This window comes from Callithrix jacchus, chromosome 4 (genome assembly GCF_049354715.1).
Source record: "Callithrix jacchus isolate 240 chromosome 4, calJac240_pri, whole genome shotgun sequence".
Lineage (NCBI taxonomy): Eukaryota > Metazoa > Chordata > Mammalia > Primates > Cebidae > Callithrix > Callithrix jacchus.
In genome coordinates, this window is record NC_133505.1 from 127481255 (window position 1) to 127503265 (window position 22011).

Sequence of the window (22011 nt, forward strand, 5' to 3'; positions counted from 1 at the left end):
GATATGCCACATTAACAGAAAGAAAAACAAAAATCATATGATAATTTTAATACATGGAGAAAAAAACGTGACAAAATCCAACATCTCCTCATAATAGAAATCCAGCAAATTAGGTACAGAAGGTACATATCTCAACACCATGAAGACTATATATGACAAATCAACAGCTAAATCATGGCAATCAGGGAAAAATTGAAAGCTTTTCCTCTAAGATCTGGAACAAGGCAAGGATGCTCACTTTTACCACCACTATTTAACACAGTACTGGAAGTCTTAGCCAGAATAATTAGACAAGAGAAAAAAGAAAAAGGCATTTGAATGGGAAAAGAGGAAATCAAACTGTCTCTGTTTACAGACATGATTAAATAAATAGAAAACCCTTAGAGACTCCACTAAAAAAAACTGTTAGAACTAATACACAAATTTAGTAAAGTTGCAGGATATAAAATCAACATACAAAAATTGGCAGTGTTTCTATACCACCAATTCCACTTACAAAAGATACAAAAAAATAAGATACCTAGGAAAAAGTTTAACTAAGGAGGTAAAAGATCTCTACAATGAAACCTATAAAACATTGATTAAAAACAATTAAAGAGGACACAAATAAATGAAATTGGAATTGATCAAAATAATTAATATTTTTCAATGTCCATACTAACCAAAAAAATCTACAATCAATGCAATTCCCACCAAAATACTAATGATTTTTGACATAATATACAAAACAATCCGAATATTCACATTGTACCACAAAAGACTACTAACAGACAAATCAAATCTTAAGAAAAAAAGAGGTGAAGTCATCACACTACCTGACTTCAAAGCATAGTACCAAAGCTATCATAACCAATACAATGTGGTACTGGCATCTAAAGAGAAACACAGACCACCAGAACAGAATAGAGAGAAATGAAATAAGTTCACACATCTACAATCTATTGATTTTTGACAACCAAGAACACATACTGGGGAAAGGACAGTCTTGTCAGCATGTGGTGCTGGGAAAATCATATGCCCATATGCAGAAAAATGAAAATTGACCCCTATCTTTCATCATATGAAAAAAATCAAATTAAAATAAATTAAGGACTTAAATGTAAGACCAGGAACTATGAAACTGCTAGAAGAAAGCCATAAGAAAAAGTGCTTCATAATACTGGACTAGCGAAATATCTTTTTTGTATGAGGACTCAGAAGCTCAGGCAACACAAGCAAACAGACAAATGAGACTATATCAAACTGAAAAAACTTTTGTACTGCAATAAAAACATTTAACAGACGAAAGAGACAACCTGCAGAATTAGAGAAAATATTTGCAAACCATACATCTGACAAGGGGTTAAAATCCAGAATATACAAGGAACTCCAATAACTCTAAAACAAATAAACCAATAATTCAACTTAAAAGGGGAAAAATATTTTAATAGACATTCCTCAAAAAATAAATACAGCCAACAGGTATATTAAAAATTGCTAAACATGACTAATCATCAGGAAAATGCTAATCAAAACCACAATAAGATATCATCTTATTTCAGTTACAATTGCTATTATCAAAAAGAAAAAAGATTAGTGTTGGTGAGAATACACAGACTTGCTGGTGGGAATGTAAATTAGTACAGTCATTATGGAAAATAGTATAGAGATTCCTCAAAAATTTAAAAATAGAACTACCATATGATCCAGCAATGCCACTACTGGGTATATATATCCAAAGGAACTAAAATTAGTGTGTCAAAGAGGTGTCTTCACTCCAAAGTTTACTGTAGTACTATTTAACAATAACCAAGATATGGAATCAAACGGTGTCTAACAACGGATGAATGGATAAAGAAAATGTGGTGTATATATATAAAATATATTGTATGTATAAGTTGTATATATTATATACATTACAAATAATATATAATAAAATATTACTAATATATACATAAAATACTATTCTTTCATAAAAAATAATAAAATCGGCCGGGCGTGGTGGCTCACACTTGTAATCCCAGCACTCTGGAAGGCCAAGGCAGGTGGATCACAAGGTCAATAGATTGGGACCATCCTGGCCAACATGGTGAAACTCCATCTCTAATAAAAATACAAAAATTAGCTGGGCATGGTGGTGCACATCTGTAGTTCCAGCTACTCAGGAGGATAAGGCAGGAGAATAGCTTGAACCGGGAGGCAGAGGTTGCAGTGAGTCAAGGTCACACCACTGTACTCTAGTCTGGTGACAGAGCGAGACTCTATCTCAAAAGAAAAAAAAAGTAAAGAAAAGAAATCCTGTCATTTGCAACATGATTGAACACGGAGGACATTATGTTGAATGAAATAAGCCTGATATAAAAAGACAATTAAATACCACATGTTCTCACTCATATGTAGAATCCAAACAAATATGATCTCATATAAATAGTGAATAGAACAGTGGTTATGGAGACTGAAGGGTAGAGGGGAAGGGCAATGGGAAGAAGATAGTTAATGGGTACAGAGTTAGAAAGGAAGAACAAATTCTGTTGTCGTATTGTCCAGTAGATGTCTATATTCAACAACAAGGTATTGCCTATATCAAAACGGCTAGAAGAGAGAATTTTGTTCTCACCACTAAGAAACAATAAATGGTTGTATATGCTAATTACCCTGATTTGATCATTATATGATGCATACTTAATATCAAAACATCACACTGTACCTGTAAATATAAGAAATTGATCAAAGGATCCAAATAGGCATCTCAAAAATAAAAATATACAGATGGCAAATAAGCACATGAAAACATGCTCAACATCATATATCATCAGTGAATTGCAAATGAAAATAAGATATCACTATACATCTATTAGAATGCTAAAATAAAAAAACACTGACAATACCAAATGCTGGAGAGCACATACAGCAACAGATACTCTCATTGATTGTTGCTGTGATGTCACTTTGGAAGAGGTTTGTGTTTCATGTAAGGTTAAATATAGTCTTTTTCTTTTTTTTTTTTTTTTGAGACGGAATTTCGCTCTTGTTACCCAGGCTGGGGTGCAATGGCGTGATCTCGGCTCACCGCAACCTCCGCCACCTGGGTTCAGGCAATTCTCCTGCCTCAGCCTCCTGAGTAGCTGGGATTACAGGCACGCGTCATCATGCCCAGCTAATTTTTTGTATTTTTAGTGGAGATGTGGTTTCACCATGTTGACCACGATGGTCTCGATCTCTTGACCTCGTGATTCACCCGCCTCGGCCTCCCAAAGTGCTGGGATTACAGGCTTGAGCCACCGCGCCCGGCCAAATATAGTCTTAACCTATGACGTAATAATCATACTCCCAGGCATTTACCCAAATACATTGAAAATTATTATTCACACAAATTGTGCACATGTATATTTATAGTACTTTTTTTTCATAAAAATTGCCAAATTGCCAAACTTGGACATTAACAAAATAACTTTCCATAGATAAACTGCCAAATTGCCAACTTGGATGCAAACGAAATACCTTTCTATAAATAAATGGATAAACAAACTGTGGCACATCCATTTAATGAAGTGTTTATTATTCAGAGATAAAAATACATGAGCTACCAAAAGACATGAAGTAAACTTAAATGTGTATTTCTAAGTAAAGGAAGCCAATTTACAAAGATAATATGCTGTATGATTGCAGGTATATGACATTCTGGAAAAGGCAAAACTATGGAGACAATAGAAAGAATAATGGTAGCCAGTGTTCAGGAAGGAGGCAGGGAGAGGATGAATTGGTAGAACATAGGATTTTTTAGGAAAATGAAACTTCCTTATGATACTGTAATGGTGGGAACATGGCATTATGTGTTTTGGAAAGTCCACAGAATAGTCGATACATAGGATGTAAACTATGGACTTTGGTTAGTAATAATGTATTGACGTTGGATTAATTATATTATCAATAACTACTGTAACATATGTACCACGCTAATGGAAAATATTAATAGTAGAAACTGTATGGTGTGGGAACAAAAGTATTTGCGAATTATATTTTTTGCTCAATTTTTCTGTAAACCTAAAACTTAGCTTAAAAAAAAGTCTATTAATTTTTGTAAAAGTTATTTGTTAAAAAGGGTTGAATCCTGCATTGCAGAATAAACTAGTACATTGATGTGCCCCACTACAATCCACATAAGAACTCTGGCCCAGATAAACCCTGAGATAAAACAGGATTGAATTATAGATAATAAGCTATGAAGATATTACTTTCTAGACAGAAGACAAAACCCCTGTGTTTTTGGTTAAGATAAGTGACAACTATCTTATCGCATCCTCCATGACTGCTGCAGACATGGGAGAGCAGAATTATTCTGACTACAACTCATCCTCAAAACCAACTTCAAATACAGCTGGACACATAGATTATAAATATTTACCAAAAATCTGAATGAGAATAAAAGGTGGCTCAAATTGGCTCAAAAGGTAAAGAATTTTTCTTACAAAATTGTACTAGACATAAGTATAATTTTAATTTTTTCACAAAGCACACACCAAAATCAATGTTACTACTTATCAGGTTTTACATTGCATCTAATAGTATGTAGCATTTACGATTTTTTAATGCTTACAGAGTATAAAATAATCTACAATCTGATAGATTGAATGCTAATCATTTCAATTTCAATCTCTGACAGAAATATTTTAACATGCAACCCTACTCAGGGCTGCTTCTAACAACTATTTTCGTCCTCAAGAAGATCTGAAACTAGAATTGCCATGAATTTTTGTTTACATTTCTAATGCAGTTAGATTTCAGCTTCTGGAAAAAAATAGTTTCTGGGCTCTGATGACTTCACATGGCTTTAGCCTACTTCCATAGCACTGGTATGCTAATTTGATAGTAGTTCCATTGCAAGTTTGTGGCTCCAGATTTCATGTTTTCCCTGCCTTCAGTTGGACTTATTAAATAGCACTCAGCTTTAGTGCATTCCAGCATTTCTCTGCAACTTACATGGCAATGCTGCTTACTCACACCACATATTTAATCCTCACGTCCTGTTCCCTGACAACCTGTGAATAACGAGTGAGTCTTCATTGGGTGATTGCTTTGTGAAGAGAAATGAATAATTTACCTGATAATCATGGTCATCTATCAGACTATGAATTTTCCCCTAATAAGTGATTTTGTTATGCTTTACTAATCTTATGCTGAATTTTTCATGAGCCAGATGAATGCATTCTGGCATCTGTTTATAATGTCAACTAATATATTTTTTTTATATGAAATGAAACCTTGGGAGATGAGAACAGGAAGACTGGGTGTTTAAAAAGACATATTACCTTTCAGAATGGGGGCTCTCTGTGCCTGAATTATCAAAAGGTCTCCAGGGGTTTCAGAGCAATTCACTGTTTTCAAATCTTTCCTTCAAGTGATCACATGCTGCCAAGCATATTGTGCATCATTTGCACACTTTTTGGAAGATCAATTTGTACTTAATGCTTTGAAAGATGGGAGTCACAGGAGTTGAGTAGTTATATTCAAGTATTCTCAATGAGGAACAGCTGAAGCACTGAGGACTATAATTTCCTATTTTAAAACTGAGCTTAAAAAAATAAACTGAACCTCAAACCTTAGGAAGCAAGCTATCTTGCTATTTTCTGAGAATATCAAAGGCATAAAAAATTATCTTATTCACTGAGTAATTACTACTGAGGAAATGGAACCTTAAGTGGAAAAATAATCTAGAGCAAGAAATTTTAAATAATTATCTTATAAAATAATGCCAGCTATTTACACATTTCTAAGGAAATTTTAACAGTGTAAAAATATCATATGAATAGTAATTTGTAGTTTCAAAAGTACTTTTAAGTGATGATTAAGTTTAACATTTTTTGATTATCTGAAATTCAGAGTTTTAAATTATTTAAAAATAAATTCAACCTAGAATACATTTTACCTTCCAAAATAGAAGTGATAATTTAGTTTGAATATCAACTAAATTTATGTGTGTGTGTGTGTGTTTTGATGTATAATAATCATTTTGCCTTCTGTCATTTAAAAATTATGGAATCTCGTGTAACTCAAGTATTGTAACTGAGTTTTGACTAAGATATAAAGATATGAAGAGAAGAGACAATGTCTCATTTAAATTTGTGTCACCAGTGCCTAGCACAGTGTTCGGCATATAGTAGGCACTCAATAACCTTTGTGTGAATATTTGGCAATGGCAAATTAACAGAAATATACAATTTTCTACTATCAGTGAAAAGGGGAAAATAATAAAAATGAAATTATGATAAGGCCTAGTCCAAAATGGATTAGATTTGAGTAAAAGGTGAGCCAACTTCAGTATAATACAAATAATAACAGTTCTTGTCACAATGTAAAAATCAACTCTTGCTTTTTGCAAAAATTTTGATGTTTAGCTCAGAAAATGATAATGTATAAAATTTATATAGTGTTTTATAATTTATTAAACCATTCCATGTTATCATATTTGCTATTTTTTCCTGGAATTTGAATATTAATATTTTTGTTTTATTTATTCTATTTAATTGAAGAATAGCATCAATACAGAAAAGTATATAAAGCACTCTCATCTTAAGTAAAGGATGATATTTTTACATACATATAGGTCTGAGTAAAAATTAAGATGTAAAACATTTCCAGAATCCTATAAGCTTTCCACAATCCTTTGTCTATTGATTAGTTTTGCCTATTCTTAACCTTTGATAGAATCACAGAATAAAGATGTCTTTGTGACAGACTATATGTTCCATCAATATTACATAACATCTGTGAGTTCTATCCATTTTGTTACATATACCGGAGTTGGTCGTTTTTTAATGTTGCCCAACACTCAAGAAACAAACATTTGTTTCTTCATTCACCTGTTGATAGGCATCTGGTTGTTTTCAGTTTTGTGCTATTATGAATAAAACTGCTATGAACATTTTGAACATATATTTTTATTGACGTGCATTTATTTGTGTTTCGTATGTAACTAGGAGTGAAATTTCTGGGCCATACATTACATTTATATTTAGTAAAAGATGTTTTACAATTTTCCAAAGTTGTTATACAATTTTAAACTCCTACCAGCAACGTATGTTTAATTTGCCCCATTTGCTTGTCAACACTTCATATTGTCAGTCTTTTTTATTTTAACTGACTATCTACTGTTATATCTAGTAGATATGTCGCAGCATTCCATTTTAGATGATCCCTATTATAAAAATAGGAAAACCAAATTCAGATCAATGACATGGCTTTCCCATAATTGCATATGTAGCAGAAGCTATGGCATCTATCTTGGTTTCTGATTCTATATGCATTTATTTGCTGCTCTTTTTACTCACTTATTAAATAGCACTCTATTACTCACTTATTAAATAGCACAGCTAAATACTTTGTTAAATATTTATTTTATATTTATTAAAATTATCCAATGTGTTATACGCTGGATACAGTGCAAGACAGTGAATACTGTACCAAAATACTAAATATTTTTAAAAAGCAAAATAAGCAAAAAAATATCCAGAGATGTTCAAGCAAAAGGATATGAAAATTTCAAGTGATATTGGGCAAAAGAATTAGTAAATTAGAAAACTGATTTTGGTCTTACTTCTTTAAAAGGTTAACCATCAACTAGCAGTCTTTTTTCTCACATTTAATTTCCATTCTCAGTAGGAATGGATTAACCTTTTATTGCTGCTATTATTACTAGTGGGAGGAACACCAGATGAAAGGAGTCTGCATTCATTTTGAATAGAAAATCAAATGAACCATGCACACCTTTCTCAATGCAGAATTGCATAGATTTTTCTTGTTGCTCCAATTAAAATTAGAGTTTGTTAAAATATTTATGACACATCTAGAACAAATATGTGCAATAAAAGTTTACCATATTCTTTTGTATCTATTTCCTATAAGAGCTTGGGCCACTGAGTATGTTGGAAGAATGGCCCAGATGTTCATAAAATATCACAGGGCTGACTGGCTAGTTTGAGACTATGATTTTTTTTTTTTTCTGAGACAGGATCTACCTCTGTCATCCAGCCTAGATGCCATGGCAGATCTCATCTCGCTCTCAAGCCATACTGCCACCTGATCGTCCCTCCTCAGCCTCCAGAATAGCTAGGACTACAGACACCCACCATAATACTTGGCTAAACTTTTTTTGGTAGAGATGGGGTTCCACTATGTTGCCCAAAGCTGATATTGAACACTGGAGCTCAAGTGATCTGCCATCACCGGCTTCCTAAAGTGCTGGTATCACAGGCCTGCACCTGCACGGCTGGCCCATCCAAGGCTGTGCCATTTGACTACCACATATTACTGTTCAGTTATTTTTGTGTTATTCAGATTTGCATAATCCTTACCTTGAAAAGAAAAAAAAATCAAGGATTTTTACCTGCTGGAAAGCTTTCTTCTGAATAGAAGACAAGAATGAAGATGGTTTCTTCTTAAGAAGGAATTACTCGTGGCCCTTTTGATCTTTTAACAACACATCTGACAGCCATCTCTGTAAAGTATTGCCAATCAGTTTTCTCAACCGTTGCTCTTTTCTAGAGGATGTACCAGAAGCAGAACAAGGACCACCCTTTATAAACAGAGGAAGTGAGTGCTCTGTGAGGGTTATTAGGAAAACAGGTTGACTCTCACATAGCTGATTCAGTCCTTGATATGAATACAACAAAGGCCAGGAGACTATTCCAACTGCTGGAAATGAGGGCAGAAAGCAATTATTTTGCTGGTAAGTGTCACTGATGTTCAACATGTTGGTGAGAATATTTTTCAGGGGCTGCAGGGGATCTGTGTCATTCATTGAACTTACCTACCAGAGTACATCTTAAAGTCTGTAAAAAGCAAATATTTATTACTAAGACTTCTGCACAGAAATTAGTCTTAACAGATTTTTTAAAACAATCAAATTCAATTAAAACCCATTACTTAAGAATCAATAGCTTATTTGAAGCCACAGTAATACTTAAATATGTTTAGACTCAAATGCATAAATTTGGTTTGCTGGAAAGCTCCCAAATTTCCAAAACATAATTTTAAAAAATTAAAAAGGTAAAAAAAAAAAATACAGTCCGCTGATGTCAACGTTGAACAGCTGTTAGAATAGTTAGTCTTGAATCCATTATTTATTTAGGTAACAAGGAATCCAGTCAACTGCTGACTGTCCTTTCTTCCGAATCAGTTTTGAAGATATGAGGAATTACATGCCACTGGCAGTAACTCACTCAGATGAGAGTCCAGTTCTTTTTCTTGGTAACAGCAAGATGCCAGTGAGAATGGGAAACACTGACAAATGGTTTTTAGACCCCTTTCCCTCCACTCCCAGCTTTTCAGTGATGAGGGGTTCCAGTAGGCTTACGCTATTCCCAATAGCACCCACACTTCTGTGACTGGATGTACCGGATTTCTGGTGTTAGTGAGCGTGGCCTTGCGTGGACTGCGCGTTGGCTGTGGCATGGAAGCCATCCTCTGTCTTGTCTTTCACACAGCGAGGCAGAGAAAGTGCACATCAAACACCGCCAGAAACCCCACTGCTTCTTATGCTGCTCCACCATTTATATGCCTGCCTCCAGCCTTCCTACTCATTTTCCACTGGAACCGAGTTTTGTTGTGAGAAAAAGGAAGCAAACTCAAAAACATTAGGAGTAGCCGAACCACAGGTTTGAGGCATTTACGCAGATATATTTTCCTTTCCCCAGAGTGCTAATATTTTTGCCTATGAATTTGCTCTTTTGTTGCCCTTAAATTATGGAATTTCTGCTAAACATAAGGACAATAACATGCCCTAGTGCATGGTGTTTACTTATTGAATGACGTTTGGAATTGAGAAACTCGATTTACAGTGATGTGACAGTTCAGCAACAGCAATATGTGGGAAAGCAAATTGGCACAGAATCTGTTAAGAAAAAAGATTACTGTGTTAAAAGTGAAACTTTGGAGATGTTGAAGTTAAAGTTTAATTATGGAACTTTTGTTAAAAATCTCTCAATTCAGTTCAAGGCAATAAGGAGAATAAGAAATATAAACAAAATATCATATTAAACTAGAGAGTATAACAATCCAGGACTAGGAATACCCACTTGGGTCAACAGTTAAGTGAGAAATAAAATTTTCTTAGGTTTGAGACATTATTTCAATTTTGGGATTCTTACAGCACATGTATGTTTGATATTGTTGTAAAGCTAATAGAGCCTGTATTTAAACAATAAGACTGATTCTAAAGCTGATAGTTCTCTTCCATTCTTTTCTTTTGTAGCAACCTTTCTAATAATTTTTTAATGCATGCTAAAGTTTCTTATAAAAGTTAATATACACTGAATCTATGACTTAGTGAGTTTACTTTAGGTATTTACAAGAGAAATAAAAACTATACATTCATAAAAGTTTGTATAAGAATTTTCATAGCAGCTTTATTCATAATAGCCCAAGACAGGAACCAACACAGGTGTCCAACAATAGGAGAATGAATAAACAAACTGGTATATAAATGCAATGGAATACTTCTTAGCAATAAAAAATAACAAACTCCTACACCCCAAAGCGTAAATCTCAAAAACATTATATTAGCATAATATGTACTGAAAGAAGGCTTACACAAATTACTAAATATTGTACGACTCAATATCTATGAATTTAGATGAAATTCGAGAATAGGCAAAACTATTCTGTGGTGCATAAAATCAGATTAATAGTTTCTTCCGGGGATAGGGGAACAGAGACTAATTGGGAAGAGGAAGAAGGAACTTATCTGAATTTGTGACGATGTTCAATGTCTTCCTAGGGATTTAGGTTACACAGGGGTATAATTTGTCAAAGGTCACACAAAGGTACACTGCTTGTGCATTTCTTTATGTAAAATTAATGTAAAATATAAGCAATATACAACTGTAGTTAATGATACGCCTGCTAAAGCCTTTAGGGTGAAAAGTACTAATATATGAAATTTACTTTGAAAAGCAATATGGAAAAGGATACAGAGAGGGATGTGTATTTGAAGATATAGATGATAATGCAAATATAGTAAAATGTTAAAGGTAGAATCTTGGTGGTGGGTATTTGGGTGTTTACTGTAAAATTCTTTCAACTTTGCTGTATGCTTGACAATTTTCACAGTAAAAAGCTGAAGAAAAAACTGTTTTTTCCATTTCATATCGATTATCAAATCAGCAAATAGTTGATGGTTTTTAGACATTTTTAAACCATCTACCTTAAATTCATATATTCTAAAGGATCCTTTCTGTTTTTTTAATATCTAGCCAAACAATGATATATTTGCACTTCTATAAGATATTTCAATTGGATTATGTGTAAACGACCCAGTAGGAAAAACTAACAAGACTTTGCTTCTTGAGTTTCATTTGTTTACACATTTTCTTTGGTTGTTCTGTTAAATACTCAGTAGTTGTCCTTAGTTCAATAATGATTAATTAAAAGACACCAGCTGACACCATTTTACAATAACTCATCTGTACAGGCAGCTTTACTTCACAAACAAGGATACATAGCAAACTACAACTACTTAAAATTGCAGACTTCTCTAGACCCCAGATCCCTCCCTAGAGCGGCTCAAAACTTCCTGTGGCACAGTCTGTCTGATTGGGATGAGGATCTCAAAAAGCTCTTCAGGAAGCTTAAATCTCCTGTTTAAAGGTAGTATTTATATTCTTTTGGCCTCTCTTAATTATTCTGAGAACTCTGGCTAAGTATTTGTCTGTTTACTTGCACATTTCTGAATGTATTGAGTCTACGTGAATAGATTGGCAATTTCCCAGATTCCCTTAGCCAGGGATGATGTACAGTCCTGAACAGTCAGTGATATTTGAATACTTAGGATTGTTTATAAACATCTCATTACAAAAAGGACTTCGGATGACTTTTTGTGTTTTACTTCTACAGAAGTAAAGAACTGTGATAATTATATATAATTATATATTTTTAAAGCCCAGTGCATTAGATCTTTAAAATAATAGGCTGTCTTGATTGTGAACTAGCCATTTTTTCTTCTTTAGATCTATTTTTATCCTAATAAACCTAGTAATCAGTTTTACATGTTTTAAGGTAGAGTTACTTATTTATTGCATTAGGGGAAAAGCAGGCTTTAGTTACCGCGAGAACAACAAAAAATGAGCAGTGGATGTCATTCCTTTCCCAAAGTCAACTGGAGAAACCAGAGGAAAGCAAAATAACCAGAAATAAGAAAATAGGAACAAAAAAATTAAATCCAGAAAAAAATCCCTATAGAAAATTATTTTTCTTTCCTCACAGTTGTATATAATAATGTTTGTAAGCAATTTACTAATGTGTTTTTCCTTTTCTTATACGTTTTCTTTTGATATAATGGTGAATCGGAACTGTGTTGAAATCTTCCATGTAATGGCATGTTTATTCATTTATTCCTGTAATTTCATTTTTGCTTATATTTATTTTGAGAGTATTTTATATTTCCATATTTAGAATTGTTTTATATCTTCTCAATGAATTAAATATTTCAGTATTATTTAGTGACTATAATGAAGTTGTTCGGTTTAAATTTTAGTCTAATGTTAGTAGAGCAACACCATATGGTTTGTTTGTTTCTGATATATCCTTTTCCATTCTTTAATATTCAGTCTTTGCATATTACATGTTTTAGATGTATCTTTCATAAAAAGCGTGAAGTTACGTTTTTTTTTATAATGTGACACCGGTGCTTTTTAACTTTAATTCTAATCAGTATAAATTGACAATGATTATATATTTGCACATGTTTATCTAATGTTTTTAATTTTTACCATTCTATGTTTGTTTCTTCTATTTCCTTACCTATATGAAAATTAATATCTATATCTTACTTTAAACAAAACAAGAACTTTAACATTTTTAAAATATCTCTACTTCTGTCTTTTCCTCCCTTAAATGCGCATGATGTTATATTAAGTAGGTATTTCATCCAAGGCTATCATGAAAATACCTCTATTTCTCTTTTGTGAAAAAATGTCATACTTTTTTAAACAACAATGTTACCAAGGTATCTTAAAACTCTTAATATTTTAAATGCAAAAGTATGCAGTATCTTCAGTATATCTTTTTAGCACTTCCTTCAAAAGTTCTTTCAAGGAAGGGGCTTTTATGTAGTACAACCTCAGAGGTTTAAGCAGATGAATATATGATTGCTCTAACATTGAAATGTCAACATGGAAGAAAAAACGGTTCTAAATCCAAGATGTATGCCTTCAATATGTTACAAATATAACTCCATTGTCCTTTTGCATACAATGTTGCTATGAAGAAGACTGCTGTTCATCTTGGAAGATGTTTTGCTCCTTTGGGAGTCTTAAAATTTTCCTTCTGATTTACAGTACTGCACTTTATTATAACATGTCTGGGTGTCAACTTTCTTATCTCTCCTGTTTAGCACTCTGTGCCTTGTTCATCTGAGGCCAGTTATCATTCTTTAATTCTGCCATGTTTATATACATTATGTTTTCAATATTTGCCACTCTTTATTTTAATATTTTCCCCACTACAACTTGTATTAGCTGTTTTACGCTAGATCTATTTCTATAATCTGTGTATCTTAACATTTTCCTTTTTTTAAAGAAAGTTCTAATTGTTCTACACTTCATTCCAAGAGAGCTCCTTAGACTGATTTTTTTTTTTTTTTTTTTTTTTTTGAGACAAAGTCTCGCTTTGTCACCCAGGCTTGGGTGCAGTGGTATAATCTTGGCTCACTGCAACCTTCACCTCCTGGGTTCAAGCGATTCTCCTGCCTCAGCCTTCTGAGTAGCTGGGACTACAGGCACGTGCCACTGTGCCTGGCTAAATTTTTGTATTTTTAATACATACGGGGTTTCACCATGTTGGTCAGGCTGGTCTTGAACTCCTCACCTAATTATTCGCCCACCTCCACCTCCCAAAGTTCTGGAATTACAGGCGTGAGCCAACCCCCAAAGCCTAGACTAATATATTAACACATTAATTCATCTTTCAGCCTCATCCATTCTCTTTATTATACATATTGCATTATTTATTTCAACTATTATAGTTTTATACCCAATTTTTTTGTTAATTCTTAAAATTACTTTTTTATATTCATAATATATTATTGATATACCTCCCCCAGAGAGATAAAAAGTGGATTGAATTACTAAGCATGAGAGTAGCCTGAAGCAAAGTTTGGCTTACAGTAGCAATTATAAAATATATAACAGACATGTCTTTTAAGCTTCTCTCTTGCAGCACTCTGCTGTTAGCTTGAAATCACGCCTACATCCTCACTAGAGAAATTAAGGAGATTGATCTTATGTCGGTAAAAGTGACTATGAGAATAATACAATGCCTGTGCAAAAAATCTACTTGAGTGATTAAAACAACCATTGTAACTATCTGGGCAGTCATTCTTCTGCCCTTCCATCTGGAAACTCCTAGGGCTCTCAGGTTAAAAACTAGAAGGACAACCTTCTTCAAATGCTATTTCTTCTGGTGAAAAGCCCTCATCTAAGGAGATGCTTAGTGGAGAGATGAATGGCAAACATTATCCATTCTACTGGGGAACCCAGAGCCTTCTGTCTTAAAATTAATTGCCTCCCTTCATCCTGGATCTCACTAGGGGTAAGTAATATTAAGAGAAGATTTTTTTAATTGAAATACAGACAAGGTGATGATCAACAAAGCCAAAAGTTGGTACTCTGAAAGAGTAATATATTAGATAAACATCTGATAAAATCTCATGAAGTAAAAGAAAATAGAGGAAAGCCATGGATAAATTGTACTTTCAATGCCAAAAGGGACATAAGTACAGAAATAGAAAATATTTTTTTAAATAAAAGAAAACTAATTTTTATGCCAACCTAGTTAAATACTTAATAAAATAGACACATTTCTAAAAAGTAATGTTTATCAGCTTATAGAAAAAATAACAGAAAGTCAAGTAGTTCTATACATTTTTTTAAATAAAGAAAGCACCTGATAGTTTTATTGGCCAATTTCCAGGAAAAACTCATTTCAGTATTATCACTACTTTTCAAAAAATTAGATAAAATAAATATTTTCTTAGTTATTTAATGAATCCAGGATAATCCTGATACAAAATTGAAAAAGCACATTATAAGAAAGAAAATGTTATGTGAAACTATGATGTGGAAAAGTATATCAACACTATTGAGGTTAAAAATAAAAACAACTAATGATATGGAGGGATTGGAAGATTCAATGTTATAAAAATGTCATTTCTCCCAAAACTGATCTATGAATTCAGTGCAGTACCAAATAAAACCCTACTGAATTTTCATTTTGGATGCTGGGGTATGAATTGATAAACTGTTCCTAAAATTTGTATGTGAATACAAACAACTAAAACTATCCATAAAACTCAAGAAAAGAAAAACAAAGTGAGTTAAAATGACTTCCTGTGCTCCATATCAAGCTTATAAAAGTGTAATAATTAGGTCAGTGTGGTATTGGTGCACAAGAATGAACAAGTATAGGAATGAAATCAAATAAGGAGCCCAAGAACAAATTTCAAACATACATGACACTTGCTAATTGACCAAAAGTCACTTCTGAGTAAAATAATTTATATTGATTAATAAAATTAATATAATTAATAACCCAATTATAAACAAAAGGAATGGGCAAGAGACTTTTAACACACAGTTTGCGAACTGGGATAGCCAAACAGCCAGAGAGTATATTAAAGGGTTTCCAACCTTAATAGTAACCAGATGGACAGATCCAACATGGATGATTAGGAGCAGCTCAGGATTGCAACTCCCAGCGACAGCATGGAGGGTGAGTTGACACCACATTTCCAGATGGATTTTTATTGCCCACAGACCAGGAGATTCCCAGGCGGAGGAGCCCCATGGGTCACCAGCACAGCTGTTTTGGCCAGCGTGGCAGGTCTCCACACAAAAAATACATAGATTCGGGCACCATTTTAGCTGGCGATTGGAGCTCCTGGGACAGAGTCACTCATTCAACTGGTAAAAAGGGAACTGAAACAGGGAGCCAGGCCAGGAGATTCCTGGGCAAAAAAGCACCACGAATCTCAGCATGGCTGATTCAGCCAGCACAGTGGGTTACTGCATGTGAAATCACACAGATCCAAGCACCTTTTCAACAGGTGTTGGAACACCTGGGAGACAGAGTCGCCCATTCAACTGAGAAAAAAAAGGGGGGTCTGAGGCAGGGAGCCAGGAGATCAGGCTCAGCTGGTCCCACCCCCACAAAAGAACAGCAATCAAAAACAGCAAGCACAGCTGAACCTAGGACAGTCTAGCTCTGTGGGAGAGGGGCATCTGCCATTACCAAGGCAGTCCACCACTACAGAGGTAGTTCGCCATTGCTGAGGCAGCCCACCATTGCCAAGACAGCCCACCATTACAGAGAGAGTCCACCATTACAGACATGGACCACCATTACTGAGGCAGTTCTAACTATACCTGTATAAACAGGACTGCAGGGAAGTTAACACAGCAGCTGGGTGAAGCCCATAGTAGCTCAGCAAAGCCTCTGCAGGCAGACTGTGACTAGGCTGCTTCCTCACTGGGCAGGGCAGCCCTGAAAAAAGGCAGCAATATGACAGAAACTTATAAATAAAGCCCTAATACCCGGGGACAGAGAACCTGTGGGGAAAAAAAAAAAAAGGCGTTTATGAGTTCTGCTGCAGCAGACTTAAATGTAACTGCCCAGCAGCTCTGAATGAACAACGGAGCTCGCAGCTAAGCACTTGAGCTCCTATAAAGGACAGACTGCCTCCTCAAGCAGCTGCCTGACCCCCATATATCCAAAGAGTCACCTCATAAAGGAGACCTCAGGCTGACATCTGACGGGTATTCTTCTGGGACAAAGAGAGCAGAAGAAGAAACTGGCAGCAACCCTTACTGTTCTGCAGCCACTGCAGGTGATCCGCAGGCAAGCAGGGCCTGGAGTGGACCTCAGCATTCCTACAGCAGAGGGGCCTGTTAGAAGGAAAACTAAGAAATAGAAAGAAATAACTTCATCATCAACAGACTGGACATCCACTCAGAGACCCGACCTGAAAGTCAACAACTACAAAGATGACGAATGGATAAATCCACAAAGATGGGAAGAAACCAGCACAAAAAGGATGAAAACACCCAAAACCAGAACACCTCTCCTCCTACAAGGGATCATAACTCCTCACCAGCAAGGGAACAAGACTGGATGGAGAATGAGTGTGATGAATTGACAGAAACAGGCTTCAAAAGGTGAGTAATAAGAAACTTCTCTGAGCTAAAAGAACATGTTCTAACCCAATGCAAAGAAACTAAGAACTTTGAAAAAAGATTTGATGAAATGCTAATGAGAATAAACAGCTTAGAGAAGAATATAAGTGAATTGATGGAGCTGAAAAACACAACATGAGAACTTCATGAAGCATACACAAGTTTCGACAGCCGAATTGACCAAGCAGAAGAAAGGATATCAGAGGTCGAAGACCAACTCAATGAAATAAAATGAGAAGGCAAGATTAGAGAAAAAAGGGAAAAAAGGAATGAACAAAGTCTCCAAGAAATATGGGACTATGTGAAAAGACCTAATCTACATTTGATAGGTGTACCTGAATGTGATAGAGAGAATGAATCCAGGCTGGAAAACACTTGCTATGGCCCAACATAGCAAGGCAGGCCAATATTCAAGTCCAGAAAAAACAGAGAACACCACAAAGATATTCTACAAGAAGAGCAACCCCAAGGCACGTAATTGTCAGATTCACCAGGGATGAAATGCAGGAGAAACTGCTAAGGGCAGCCAGAAAGAAAGCTTGGGTTACCTACTAAGGGAAGCCCATCAGACTCACAGCAGATCTCTCAGCAGAAACCCTACAAGCCAGAAGAGAGTGGGAGCCAATATTCAACATCCTTACAGAAAAGAACTTTCAACATAGATTTTCAAGTCCAGCCAAACTAAGCTTCATTAGTGAAGGACAAATAAAATCCTTTATGAAGAAGCAATTATTCAGAGATTTTATCACCACCAGGCCTGCTTTACAAGAGCTCCTGAAAGAAACAATAAACATAGAAAGGAACAGCCAGTACCAGCCACTCCAAAAACACAACAAATGGTAAAGACCATCGATACAATGAAGAAACTGCTTCAACTAATGGGCAAAACAGCCAGCTAGCATCAAAATAGCAGGATCAAATTCACACATAATAATATTAACCTTAAATGTAAATGGGCTAAATGCCCCAATCAAAAGACACAGACTGGCAAAGTGGAAAAAAAGCCAAAACTCATCAGTGTGCTGTATCCAGCAAACCCATCACACATGCAAGGATAGACAGAGGCTCAAAATAAAGGGATGGAGGAAGATTTACCAAGCAAATGGAGAGCAAAAAAAAAGCAGGAGTTGCAATCCTAGTCTCTGATAAAATAGACTTTAAACCAACAAAGATCAAAAGAGACAAGGAAGGACATTATATAATGGTAAAAGGACCAATGCAATAAGAAGAGCTGACAATCCTAAATATATATGCACCCAATACAGGAGCACCCAGATACACAAAGCAAGGTCATAATGACTTACAAAGAGCCTTAGACCCCCACACAATAATAGTAGGAGATTTTAATACCCCATTGTCAATATTAGACATATAACAAGACAGAAAATTAACAAGGATATCCAGGACTTGAACTCAGACCTGGAACAAGCAAAACTGCTAGACATTTATAGAACTCTCCACCCCAAATCCACAGAAGATACATTCTTCTCAGCACCACATCACACCTACTCTAAAATTGACCACATCATTGAAAGTAAATCACTCCTCAGCAAATGCAGAAGAACGGAAATCATAACAAACTGTCTCTCAGACCACAGTTCAGTCAAGTTAGAACTCAGAATTTGGAAACAAACTCTGAATCACACAACTTCATGGGACATGAACAACTGGCTCTTGAATGCTGACTGGATAAACAATGAAATGAAGGCAGAAATAAAGATGTTCTTTGAAACCAACAAGAATGAAGACACAACATACCAGAATCTCTGGGACGCATTTAAGCAGTGTCTAGAGGAAAATATATATAGCTATAAATGCACATATGAGAAGCAAGAAAAGATCTAAAATTGACACCCTATTGTCAAAATTGAAAGAGCTAGAGGAGCAAGATCAAAAAAACTCAAAACCTAGCAGAAGACAAGAAATAACTAAGATCAGAGCAGATAGGAAGGAGATAGAGACACAAAAAAAACCCAAAAAATCATTAAGTCCAGGAGCTGGTTTTTCTAACAGATCAACAAAATAGACAGACCACTAGCCAGATTAATTTAAAAAAAGAGAGAGAGAGACTAACCAAATAGATGCAATAAAAAAACAATAAAGGGGATATCACCACAGATTCTACAGAAATACAAACCATCATTAGAGATTATTACAAACAACTGTATGCACATAAACTAGTAAACCTGGAAGAAATGGATAAATTCCTGGACACTTGCATGCTCTGAAGCCTAAACCAAGAAGAAGTCAAAACCCTGGATAGGACACTTGTGTCCTCCCAAGCCTAAACCAGGAGGAAGCCAAAACTATGAATAGACCAATAACAAGGTTTGAAGTTGAGGCAGCAATTAAGAGCCTACCACACAAAAAAAGCCCAGGTCCAGATGGGTTCACAGCTGAATTCTAGCAGACACACAAAAAGGAACTGGTACCATTCCTTCTGAAACTATTCCAAACAATCCAAAAAGAGGGAATCCTTCCCAAATCATTTTATGAGACCAACATCATCCTGATACCAAAACCCGGCAGAGATCCAACAAACAAAGAAAACTTCAGGCCAATATCCATGATCAACATAGATGCAAAAATCTTCAATAAAATACTGGCAAGCCGACTGCAACAGCACATCAAAAATCTTATCCATCATGATCAAGTAGGATTCATTGCGGGGATGCAAGGCTGGTTCAACATACGGAAGTCTATAAACGTAATTCACCTCATAAACAGAACCAAAAACAAAAACCACATGATTATCTCAATTGACACAGAGAAGGCATTTGACATAATTCAACAGCCCTTTATGCTAAAAACCCTCAATAAACTCTATAGTGATGGAACGTATCTCAAAATAATAAAAGTTATTTACACAAACCAACAGCCAATATCATACTGAATGAACAAAAACTGGAAGCATTCCCTTTGAAATCTGACACTAGACAAGGATGCCCTCTCTCACCACTCCTATTCAATATAGTACTGGAAGTTCTAGCCAGAGCAATCAGGCAAGAAAAAGAAATAAAGGGTATTCAAATAGGAAAGAAGGAAGCCAAATTGTCTCTATTTGCAGACGACATAATAGTATATCTAGAAGACCCCATCATCTCAGCCTAAAAACTTCTGAAACAGATAAGCAACTTCAGCAAAGTCTCAGGATATAAAATCAATGTGCAAAAATCACAAGCATTCCTCTACACCAATAAAGACTTAAAGAGAGCCAAATTAAGAACGAACTGCCATTCACAATTGCTACAAAGAGAATAAAATACCTAGGAATACAACTCACAAAAAACGTAAGGGACCTCTTCAAGAAAAACTACAAACCACTCCTCAACGAAATAAGAGGACACAAACAGATGGAGAAACATTCCATGTTCATGGTTAGGAAGAATCAATATCATGAAAATGGCTATACTGCCCAAAGTAATTTACAGAATCAACACTATCCCCATCAAGCTATCATTGACTTTCTTCACAGAACTGGAAAAAAACACCATGAACCTCATATGGAACCAAAAGAGAGCCCACATAGCCAAGTCAATTCTAAGCAAAAAGAACACAGCGGGAGGCATCACCCTACTGGACTTCAAACTATACTACCAGCCTACAGTAATCTAAACAGCATGGTACTGATACCAAAATAGAGATATAGACCAAAGGAACAGAACAGAGGCATTGGAGGCAACACAACATATCTACAACCATACAATCTTTGATAAACCTGACAAAAACAAGCAATGGAGAAAGGACGCCCTATTTAATAAATGATGTTGGGAAAACTGGCTAGCCATGTGCAGAAAGCAGAAACTGGACCCCTTCCCAACACCTTCCACTCAAATTAACTCCAGATGGATTAAAGAGTTAAACATAAGACGTGGCACCATAAAAACCTTAGAAGAAAATCTAGGCAAAACCATTCAGGACATAGGAGTAGGCAAGGAATTCATGACCAAAACACCAAAAGCATTGGCAGCAAAAGCCAAAATAGACAAATGGGACCTAATCAAACTCCACAGCTTCTGCATGGCAAAAGAAACAGTCACTATAGTGAATTTGCAACCAACAGAATGGGAAAAAATCTTTGCAGTTTACCCATCTGACAAAGGGTTAATATCCAGAATTTACAAAGAACTCAAACAGATTTATAAGAAAAAAACAAACAAGCCCATTCAAAAATGGGCAAAGGATATGAACAGACACTTTACAAAAGAAGACATACATGAGGCCAACAAACATATGAAAAAATGCTCATCATCACTGGTCATTAGAGAGATGCAAATCAAAACCACATTGAGATACCACCTCACGCCAGTTAGAATGGCAATCATTAAAAAACCTAGAGACAACAGATGCTGGAGAGGATGTGGAGAAATAGGAACACTTCTACACTGCTGGTGGGAGTGTAAATTAGTTCAACCATTGTGGAAGACAGTGTGGCAATTCCTCAAGGACCTAGAAATAGAAATTCCATTTGACCCAGCAATCCCATTACTGGGTATATATCCAAAGGACTATAAATCAGTCTACTATAAGGACACAGGCACACTAATGTTCATTGCAGCACTGTTTACAATAGCAAAGACCTGGAACCAACCCAAATGCCCATTGATGATAGACTGGATTGGGAAAATGTGGCACATATACACCATGGAATATTATGCAGCAATCAAAAATGATGAGTTCGTTTCCTTTGTAGGGACATGGATGAATCTGGAGAACATCATTCTCAGCAAACTGACACAAGAACAGAAAATGAAATACCGCATATTCTCACTCATAGGTGGGTGATGAACAATGAGAACACATGGACACA